General features: G+C 38.8%; 1 long non-coding RNA gene across 2 annotated transcripts in view; it reads right to left on the reverse strand.

Moving 5' to 3' along the window:
* Window positions 1-9,656, reverse strand: part of LOC111693107 — a 20,988-nt gene extending 11,332 nt beyond the window's left edge. For both annotated transcript variants that reach the window (XR_002763328.1, XR_002763329.1), the window contains exons 1-2: window positions 9,567-9,656; window positions 7,444-7,592 (exon numbers count right to left, since the gene is read on the reverse strand). This is a non-coding gene — a long non-coding RNA (uncharacterized LOC111693107). The remainder of the gene's footprint in view (window positions 1-7,443; window positions 7,593-9,566) is intronic.
* Window positions 9,657-11,704: the final 2,048 nt, after the last annotated feature.

The following is an 11,704-nucleotide window of genomic DNA, read 5'->3' on the forward strand; positions in this document are numbered from 1 at the left end:
CAATATCATCGCAAGTAGTAGGTGGAACATTGTATACAAGATTTTTTATATAGCTCGCAACAAAGAAGTCCATTACAGTGAGGTCTGGACACCTACGTGGCCACTGACATGCACCATTCCTACCTATTCATTTATTACTAAATTTTCGATTTAAATAATTCTCACTGAATATGAAAATTTTGCAGGTGCGCCATCTAATTTCATCCTCATTTTTCTCAATATATTTAAAGAGACGTCATCAAGAAGAACCCAAACCAATTCAGTAAAGACATCTATAAAGACACGTGAATACTGTCGCAGGATGTTGGCTTTTTTCCTTAAAAAAAACGGCCGAACAGGCGAGATTTATAATGATAAAGAGGGTTTTGACTTCTTGACAGAAAAAGCCGTCAGTCAAACAATTTTTGAAATTATTTTTTTCAAAAAAGGTTTGTGAGTGGAAATAGACACCGCGTTATTAAACCATTTGTATTTTACTTTAGTATACAAATTTAACGTTGAATTAGTGTATGTATTCAGACTGTTGAGACTTCTGGTACTGATGGAGAGAGGAGCTTCGGAAATGCCGCGCTTAGAACGAATCGTTCCATGTGCCGCGATCTTGCCAGAAGACATTACTGTTCTTGAGCGAGAATTTTTGGCATTCACCATCTTTGGAGGAAACCCCGTTCCTGGGATTCCCTAAGAAATCCCAGGATGAGGGAGAGCCGCGAGCAGTGCTCCCCGTAGCGGAAGAACGGCCACGACGACATGGCGTCCAAATCAACCGACAAATCTACATCAGGAACTAGAAGACAGAATCACAGGAGCCCTGGGAAAGGTGTTAAGAGATTTTACAAACGTTTACCCACATTCAGCGGACGTGATTGGGAAAACCCAAAAAGATTCTTTCAACATTTAGAGGAGTATTTCAAGAGTGAAGAGATCCCTCCAAATGAATGGGCAAGATACGCGGAAGATCAGCTAAGATGTGAGGCGTGTTAATGGTATGAAAAATAACGGGAATTGAGATGGAATTACTACGAGTGCAGACAACGAATATTGGACCGATACGACAATGTTAATGAAGTTACAGGCTGATTTGTTTAGTAAAAGGCAAGAATTTGAAGAAGCAACGCTGTTTATAGCACGGAAAATTGCATTATTCCGAAGGTTGGAGTTAGGTTTCACAGAGTCTCAAATGGTGCAGCAAGTGCGACTGTTATTAAGGCCAAGGATCAAAATTCAATTGGTGGGAGCAGAAATCTACACCATCGACGAATTATCTAATCTTACAACTGAAATGGAAGAAACTTTGGCAGAATTAAGACCCCAAGAAGCAAAACAAGCAAGAGATAAAGTTAGGAGAACAATTCGTCCACAAGACCCACCTTATCCATGTAGATTTTGTGGTGAAAACTGTTAGAAGTAATCTCGAGTTCCATGCTAAATATAGTCAGTGGTCTGTTCTGATTATTAGTCAGTGACTACGTGAGATGACTGAGATGAATCACCAAGCAAATAGAAGTAAAGTTGTTGTTTGAAACGAGTTTTATTAAAAAGGAACAGTAAAAGTAAAAATCTAAAAGTAAAAACATTCAACAAAAACCACTTGCATCGAAACTGTCCACGTCGACCCAGAGAACCTATATTACGGGAACTTCCGGCCCCAACAAGGCGCGCGGAAACGGGAATTAACCCGGAAAATGCTTAGAGGATCGGAGTGGTCCACGAACTATTAAAGCCATTAAACTATTAAACTAAAGCCAAAGGACCCGTACAGATGACAATATATCTGGCTGAAGTCGCCGTAGAAGTCCAGCCCTACATAGTAAAACATCTTAATGAATACTTGGCCTTAGGAATGGATTGGTTGTTGAAAGAAGCGGTAACGATAGACATCCCCTTGCGTGGAATGTATTTTGGAAAGGAATGTATATTGGTGATCTACTGGAAGAGCGCGTAAAATAATAATACCTCCGATAAATACAGAACAGTGTACGAAGCCGTGCTAAGTGATTTCGCCAGCGTGTTTTAGCAAGGATTACATCAACCACAAACCAAATTAGTCACCCGCATAATTAAACTTCGAGAAGATAAGCCATTACCAATATTCGCCCAAGAAAAGACAAGTGATCCGCGAAGAGGACCAAAGAATGTTATCCGCTGGAGTAATACAACAGAGTCACTCTGCGTATAGTTCTCCAATAGTACTCGTGCCAAAATCTGATGGCACTACTAGGTTTTGTGTCGATTACCGACAGTTAAATCAAGCCACTGAAGACGAAGTGACCCAGTTAGTTATCCGTGATATCCTACGGGGAATAGGCCCCGCCAAGATCTTCAGTTCACTGGACTTGCCATTTGCGTAGCAGATATTGACAGGTGCAAATGATCTAGATAGTAGGTCGTTAACTGCGTTCAGCACGCCCGACGGGGCGTCTTACGAATTTTTGATGATGCCTTTCGGGTTGAAATGTGCCCCCGTCGACGTTTCAAAAACTCATGGCGGAGGTGTTAGAAGGCTTCATTGATGATTTCGTACACGTCTACCTCGACGACATAATTATCTATTCCTGTACCTCAGAAGAACGTATTCAACATCTTCGACGAGTCCTGGAGCGTCTTCAAGTCCACGGTTTACGATGCGCTCTAGAAAAATGTAAATTCGGGGCAACCAACTTGGAATGTTTGGGGCATAAGGTCACAGCCCTAAACAACAAAGACCAGGAAAAGCACGTACTCAAAATCCAGGAATTTTCTACTCCTAAAACGCGAAAGGAATTACAGAGTTTCTTAGGGACAGCCAATTGGCTACGAGACTACGTGCCAAATTTTGCAATGGTGGCCGCTCCTTTAAGTGACCTCGTTGGAAAAAAACAATTCTTATGGATCACAGGCAGAGCAAGCATATCACGCTGTAAAAGAAGTACTATCGAAACCCTTAAGGCGTCCGGATCCAGATATGGGTATGATCTTGCAGACCGATGCAAGTTCCTTGGGTATGGGAGCTGTTCTCTACCAGGAGGACCGTGGTGGACAACGACGTATTTTATCTTGCGCGAGTGCCAAGTTCACCGCCACCGAGCGTAAATACCACTGTAATGAACAGGAGGTGCTTTCGGTGGTATGGGCTTGTAAACGTTACCAGGATTTTCTGGAAGATCACCCTTTCAAGTTGAGAACTGATAGTAGTGCCCTCTTGTGGTTGAGTAAATATAAAGACGATAGAGCGAAGTTAACAAGGTACACACTCTTATTACAAGAGTTCAATTTTACTGTCGAACACTGTCCTAGCCGTAGGAATCACTTAGCGGATTTTTTGTCCAGATACCCCGACGAGACTCAAGAATCAACTATTGACGAAACTAAACTCGGTTTACCGGAAGGACCTAGTGAAGATAAAGGACCACCTGAGGAAGTGGAATCATTCAGTCCCATTAGCCTTCATCAATCCTACAAAGTTGCAGCAATTGGAGCTACCGGGAACATCATAGTATGATGACATAGTAGCTGCGCAAACCCAGAGTCACAAATATCAAGCTACTCGAGCGAGGTGGCACCGGCTCAAGACGGGGAAGAAAAGGCTAAGGAAAACTGGTAGAAAAGATTGTTAAACGACTACCGTGTAGAATATGATTTGATCTGGTATGTTCGAAATTCTCGAAGGCAATTGGTAGTTCCACTTAATTTATGGCAGAAAGTAATCTCTCATTATCATGATTCCCCATCCGCTGGTCACCCTGACCGTGAGAAGACAATACAGGCCATTACCGAGTTATATTATTGGCCGACTGTACGCAAACAAATTAAGACCCATGTAAAACACTGCTTGATCTGTGCATCATCCAAGCGTGGAGGCACGACGCAGGCAAGAGCTCCGTTGAGACCACATCCTCGCAAGAGGCCATTATAAGTTTAGATGTAATGGGCCCCAACCCGGTAACGAGACGGAAGAACAAATACATAATCGTTATCACAGATCTTTGTACAAAATGGGTCGAAGCCAAGGCAGTCCCAGAGGTCCGAACCAGAAGCATATTAACGTTCTTAGAAGTTTTTTACTGATGGGGATACCCGGAAGAAATAATCACCGACAATGCCTCTGTTTTTCGTAGAGCTGCTTGGGATAGATTCCATAACCGACATCACATTAAACAGTATACTACACCTATTTACCATCAGCGCTCCAACCTGGTCGAGCGCCGCAACTAAGAGGTAAAAAAGCTATTAAAAATACATCTTCGAAACAAGTCATCAACATTGTGGGATCAATTTATTGGCATCATCTTATTTGTATTGAGGACGCGACGAAACGCGGCCATTGAGATGTCTCCGAGTGAGGCTCTGCTGGGAGCTACTTTAGTAAGAGCCGGCGAGTGGTCCCTCCATCCGGAGAGGCAAAGGGAGGTCGATAACCAGAGTCAATCTAGAAGACAACGAGAACAACAGATTCTAGGACAACAGGCGGTCTTCAAAAGAATATTATATCCACTTCCGCGGGACGCTCCGGTCAAATTTCAACTCCATGAAGATGTGTTGGTACGGAACTTCCCAGGAACGCAGGAAGCACTAAGGAAAGTCTGGTCTGGCCCGTTTAAGATCAATCAAATAAAGGGAAATGGTGTACGAGGGGGGACCCAAAAATAACCGGCGGAATTTCTTTGTAGAAAGCATTTACTTTATTGTTTTTCAAATACAATCTTAATCTTCTTCAAAGTACTCTCCATTAGCATTAATGCACTGGTCCAAACGTTCATTCCAGTGTTGGAAGCACCTTTTAAATTCGTCCTCTTTAATACCTGCTAGCACCTTTGTGACATTGAGTTTTACGTGTTTGACATCGACAAAACGCTTCCCTTTCAAGTCCCTTTTCATCCTCGGGGAAGAAGAAGAAGTCCGAGGGTGCTAAATCTAGCGAATAGGGCGCGTGAGTCAAGATAGTTGTCTTCGTTGAGGCCAAAAACTGGCGAACACTAAGGGCCGTGTGCGCGGGAGCGTTGTCGTGATGCAGGAACCACTCGCCGGAATTCCACAAAGTCGGACGTTTTCGCGCCAAAGCTCTGCGCAGCCTTTTCATAACCTCCAAATTGGTTTACTGTCTGGTTTTGAGAAACAAATTCTGAGTGTACAATCCCTTTGATGTCAAAAAAACAGATCAATATCGTCTTCACATTCGATTTCACCGGACGAGCTTTTTTTGGACGAGGTGAGCCAATTGACTTCCATTGACTTGACTGTTGTTTACTTTCTGGATCGTACCCATAGCACGATGATTCATCACCGGTGATGATTTTGTTGAAAAAATTTGGATCGTCTTTGAATGCGTCCTTCATTTCATGACAGGCTTGAACGCGACGATCCCTTTGATCTTCGGTGAGAAGTCTCGGCACGAACTTTGCTGCCAATCTTCGCATCCCCAAATCAACATTCAAAATTCGCTGAATTGAGCTCCAGGATAACCCGGATAAGTCCTCGAGTTTGTCGATTGTCCTGCGTCGATCTTCATTGATCAGATTACGGATTATGTTGTCCTCACTTCGAGCAGTTAAAGGGCGACCGGAACGGGGCTGATCTTCAATGGCCATTTCTCCCTTTCTAAACCGCGAAAACCATTCGTACACTTGAGTTTTACAAAGAGCATGTTCTTATAAGCTGTTTGCATCATCAGTTTCCGCTGCGTTCTTGCCGAGTAAAAAAAATCTTCACAGCCGCACGTTGTTCGTAAGAATCAGTCATTTTTTCGTGTTACGTCTGCACTCTCTTCTATTATCTATGGTCTGCACTGCACACATACACACATAACTGCCAGAGAAACCACAACAGTTCCTGTCGGGTGACGCCGCTTGGCGGAATGACTCGGGAGAGGTCCTAAAACTGCCCTCTGGCGACGCAACCTGGTACTATAAGTACACGAAGCGCAGCATTAAGATTCCGGTTATTTTTGGGTCCCCTCTTGTATACGAAATCGACCGAAATGGCACCCATTATCAAATATATGTCGATGATATCCGCCCTTGGAAGAGTGACCCATCATTTGTGACACCACACAAAGATCCGACGAACGAGGCCACTAGATATGACCGCGAACAAATGGATATGAGTATTCCACCGCCAACACCAGGTCCTTCCCGGGATGAAGAGGTTCAGGATTTCCAGGAAAGGCAAAGTCATATTGTTAAAGACAATCCTAGTTCTGTGAGAGGCCAGCCCCCAAAGCGGGGGCAGACGAGTATTCAGTCGCTATAGAATAGAAGACTTATGTGAGGAATGGGATTCTCAATATATTAATGACATAAACGCGGTTCCTATTGTAGGTTTGTACCTATAGGGTAAACTGTAATATTATATTGTTAGACTGCGTGTCTGTTTCTCCAGACATTCAGCCTTTTTTTTTTGGGGGGGGGGGGGGTTGCGCAGGATGTTGGCTTTTTCCTTAAAAAAAAAAAACCGGCCAAACAGGCGAGATTTATAATGATAAGAGGGTTTTGACTTCTTGACAGAAAAAGCCATCAAAAAATTTTTGAAATTATTTTTTTCAAAAAAGGTTTGTGAGCGGAAATAGACAACGAGTTATTAAACCATTTGATTTTACTTTAATATACAACTGAGTACTGAGACGATGGAGAGAGGAGCTCCGGAAATGCCGCGCGTTGAACGAATCGTTCCATGTGCCGCGACCTTGCCAGAAGACATTACTGTTCTCGAGCGAGAATTTTTGGCCTCCACCATATCTTTGGAGGAAACCACGTTCCTGGGATTCCCTAAGAAATCTCAGGATGAGGAAGAGTCGCGAGCAGTGCTCCCCGTAGCGGAAGGACGGCCACGACGACAATACATCTTACAAAAAAAATCGATAAAAAACGAAACGGCACAAATATCTCCAATACCGTTAGAGATAGGTACAGGGAATCTATACACAATTTGAAAGAGTTTTAAATTTGCAAACTCCCAAAGTAAAAATATACCGAGTGTCCCATTTAAAATAACCAAGTTATTGCTGTTTAAAGTTGAGAGAAGTATTCAGCAGTTTTTTGAACATCCTATGACGACAAATATAACAATTTCTAACTTCAAGGATCTAAAATAGACCCTCCAAAGCTTATTCCTTAAAATTATTTTTTCTACGATATGTCTGCATTTTCACTAAAATTGAAATATCTCACAAACTGTAAGTCCTAGGTATGCAGAACCTTTAATAGAGTTCACCTATTTTTTACGGTGCTTTCAAAAATGCAATAAAATATAGGGTGTTCCATTTAAAAATACATAACTTTGATATGGAACGCTTTTCCTGGACACCCTGTATATTTCAAAATATTTTTAAAATGTAGCCGTAATCAACCTACATATACCCACCTAAACAGGTTTCTGTAACATTTGCCGTTTGGTCCCTAGCGACCGAGGCGTTACTGGTGGCCCATCCTGTATAAAAAATATTTTATGAATATTTCTTCTTCTTACTTTAATATGTCGCATGGGTTTTATTTAGATCCTTTGAAATTTTTTCTTAGGCCCTGCCAACATTTAAAATAATCAGGATCCAATTTTTCACAAGTTTTGCTTCCCCATTCTGTAACAGCTAGACCCAGACAGCTCTCAAACATAAAGGCCTACAAAAAAAGTGGTTTATATATACAGGATCCTTCGCGGTAAGTGGCCTATTAAACGTTTCGGAGAAACGGAGTTATTTTAAATGGAAAACTCTATATATTATTGCATTATCGACAAGATATAATAAAAATAAATCAAAAATGGTAAAGCTTCCCTGTACCTAAATCTAACCGTTTTCGAGATAATCCACATTTTATAAAAATTATGACAGATGCAAGCGTTTCGAAAATTCTTTACATCTTTCTTCGTTCTGGAAGTTTTCACTTGCTTTTAGGAACACACAGAAAACATAATATGCACTACCTCCTACTATCAAAATCACCTGAAGAAAATTGTACTAAGTATGCCATTTTTTATGTTACAATTTGAAAATTTAAAATCGACAAAACTTTTTAAATTCAAATGGAATACACCCTGTATTTTTTGCATCATATTATAGAAAATCAAATTGTCTTTTCACCGACATAGGCATTGCAGAGGCAACAATTTCAATTTTCTTAGATATTTGCGGTTTTCTTTCATTCGGAAGAATATTAAATATATTAAAAATATTATTAAATGTGCCATGAAAGCCAAATATTGTGTTCCCAAAGCAAGTGACAGCTTCCAGAACGAAAAAAGAAAGGAATTTTTGAAAAGCTTGCATCTGTCAAAATTTTTATAATATGTCGATTATCTCGAAAACGGTAAGATTTAGGCACAAGGAAGTTTTAACACTTTTTACTTATTTTTTATTTATCTTGTCGATATAACCGGAAATGCTAGGTTGATGACACTATTTTCATTGGATATATGATAACCCTCGTAAACAAAATTTCAGTCAAATTATCTTTGGTTTCCCCGAAACATTTAATAGGCTAGTTACAATGAAGAACCCTGAACAATACAGGGTGTCACCTCACGAATGTTACATACTTCAAGGGTATAATCTATAATCTAAATGATTTAACCACACTTGCTTAAACTAAATATGCCGCAACAAAAATTACAGGGTGTTAAAATTTCTTTTTTTATTTCTTATTTTCTCCTTAACTCTGAACCCAGTTAACCGATTTGAGCATATGAATGTAACTGTAACTATTTTGTAGGTACGTTTAAATTTTTACACGCAACTATTGGAAATAGGTAAAAAATTTTATTCAATACAAAAAGTGTATACCTATCAAAAGTCGAAATTATGCTCGGTTCTGAAAATATCACAGAAAATATTTATTAACACATTGTTTCTTTTGTTTTTCACTTGCTGGTTTTTCCCTTCTTTTTGTTGCTTCAGTAAAATACACAACATTTCAAAACACATATATTGCGTTTTTCAACATGAAATGTATGAGCAGAATATAAAATAAACATTAATAATTGCGCAGCAATGTATTTCACACTCACATACATCGACAAACTTAGACAGACTGTAACCGACTGCGACCTGCATTCTGCATAGATAAAAGAGTTAGCGAAGCTCAGAAGCTGAGCGTTCTCTCAAAAATAATCCTAATAATTTCTGAACGTAAGCTAATTATAATCGGAGCGCTACATCCATTCTATCTACCATGGCGTTTGATAACGAAAGTATATAGGACCCTCAAGATATTGTGAATACATTTGCTACTATTTTCTCGAACGCTTTTGAAACACCTAATATATAAACTCCATACTGACCATTAACATCCTGAATAAGCTGCACATTTCGGAATCAGATGTACTTACTGCTATAAAAGGAATTAAAGACAATATGTGTATGGGTCCGCACTTAATACCAGCTTTTCTAGTCAGAGATTGCGCTACTGCATTTTGTGAATCTCTTATGATTTTATTTAATCTTATACTAAGTTCAGAAAATTTTCCAACCATTTGGAAATTATCAAGAGTTACACCTGTTCATAAAAAAGAAGCACCCATTTCCATATCGATTAATTTTTGTAAAATTCTGGAAATAATCTTGCATTCTTATATTCACGTCTCTAATATGATCATACCTGAACAACACAGTTTTATACATGGGCGATCCACCACTATAAATCTGACATGTAAGACACAATTTATATCTGAAGTTCTTGATCAGGGAGGTCAGGTGGATGTTATTTACACTGATTTCTCAAAAGCGTTTGATAAGATTGATAATTTTTTGCTACTACAAAAACTTAACAACTTTGGGTTTTGCGTTCATTTGCTCAGACTGTTTCAATCTTATCTATCTCATCACTATCACTTTGTTCAGTATCGTGGTTTCAAATCGTACACCTTTTCTCAGACTTCAAGCGTTCCCCAGGGATCAATACTAGGTCCTCTTCTATTTGTGCAACGAGGTCTTTTGACATTTAATAATTGATGTGTTAACAACAAATTGCCATTGAATACAGCTGAATGTAATGTGATGTCTTTTGGGCGCTTGATGTACCCACTGCTGTTTACATATAAGCTTGATGGCGATATTCTAGGAAGGCCTGAAGTCTTTAAGGATCTGGACATTTTATTTGACCCGCAGCTTAGGTTTGCGCGGCATGTAGAGCTTTCCATAGCGAGGGGGGCATATAACAACTTGGACTTTATTATACGTAATTCCAGTGAATTTAGAGATTTCACGACTCTTCGTCTATTATACACTACGTTTGTAATATCTAAACTTGAATATGACCCTGTCATGTGGAGTCCTATTTAAGAGTGCCAAATTTCTGCACTTGAAAAGGTTCAGAGGAGATTCTTTAAATCTGCAGCATTTATTCTATACGGTTTCTATCCTGTTAGACGAACACCACAGAATATATTTAACAACCGTTTCGAGTTAAACAAGTCCATTCCATATTAATGCTCTATAAAATAATTCACCATGTTATTAACTCTGATTATTTACTTGCTTGTTTAAATTTTAGAGTGCCAAGATCTACTAGCCGAATTAATAGCTTATTGCCGTACCCCATGCTCGTACTAATGTATTAGTTAAATCGCCTTTACATCAGATGTTAAATAACTATCGTGAAATTGAAAATTACGTTGATATCTTATCTTGTACACTGCGCGATGTTAAGCTGCGTTTTCAATGATCTGTTATGTGTTGTACTCTTGTTACATCTTTTTATTGTAGGTATTTCATAAGTTTATTTTATATTTATTATTTGTACTGGTGCATATTTTTCTTACATGCTTTTTAATTTTTTGTTTTGTTGTTTGCACTATTTGTTATACATTTTTTTCTCATTGTTTGCTTCACTTTTAAGTTATTGTACTGTTGACCTTACATTTCACTTTCTTTTCTCCACTTGTTTTTTTTTCTTCTTAATTGTGACTTAATTTTAAATTGTAACTTATCCTGTAATTGGGCTCAATTATATCTATTTATTTCAATAAATAAATAAATAAATACCATAAATAACATTCCGCCGCCGTTGAAATTACACTAATTTCAAGATCTATACTAATTAGTTACATGGAAGAACATAAATTTTTATAATGGGTCGAGTATATCCCATTTTTAGTTTTGAGTAAAATACTTCTAACGTGATTGTCTTTGCCTTTAAAAATGTCTATTAATCTAGCAATGTACTACGAATGAGGGGGTACATTGTCGTCATTAACTAACACTAAATTGTTGATTTTCACATCGGGTTTGTGGTTATGCCACTTTTTTCTCTATTATACAGCGTGTCCCACTAGTGCGGGAAAGTCCAATATCTATGTTAAAATGAGGAATATATGGATTTTTCTTTTTACTGTGTTGCCACATTTTTCGGAATGTACAAATTCAAAATATGTTCAACTATACAGGGTATTCCACTTTTCCTGGACAGACACCAACTTTGGTTTTTTAAATGGAAACACACATTTTTTATATTTTTTTCGGATTCTACATAAAAAATAAAGGGTACTTTGTGTAGAATAGTTCTATTCAAATATTCAGTTTTTGAGATATCTCGCTTGAAAGGTTTTTCTAGTCGATATTGGTTGCTTACATTTTCTGATACTGACAGGTTATACTAATAGCTACTAAGCCCATTTGTTTATCAGATGTTTAGTAAGGATGACTCTTCCGAATCATGCCCCAAAAACTGGCCTGCGTTATACAGGGTGGCCAAAATATCATGTCCAAATTGCCAATTAAAAAATTGAAAAATCTCGA

Source organism: Anoplophora glabripennis, unplaced genomic scaffold (genome assembly GCF_000390285.2).
Source record: "Anoplophora glabripennis isolate ALB-LARVAE unplaced genomic scaffold, Agla_2.0 scaffold1323, whole genome shotgun sequence".
Taxonomy (NCBI): Eukaryota; Metazoa; Arthropoda; class Insecta; order Coleoptera; family Cerambycidae; genus Anoplophora; species Anoplophora glabripennis.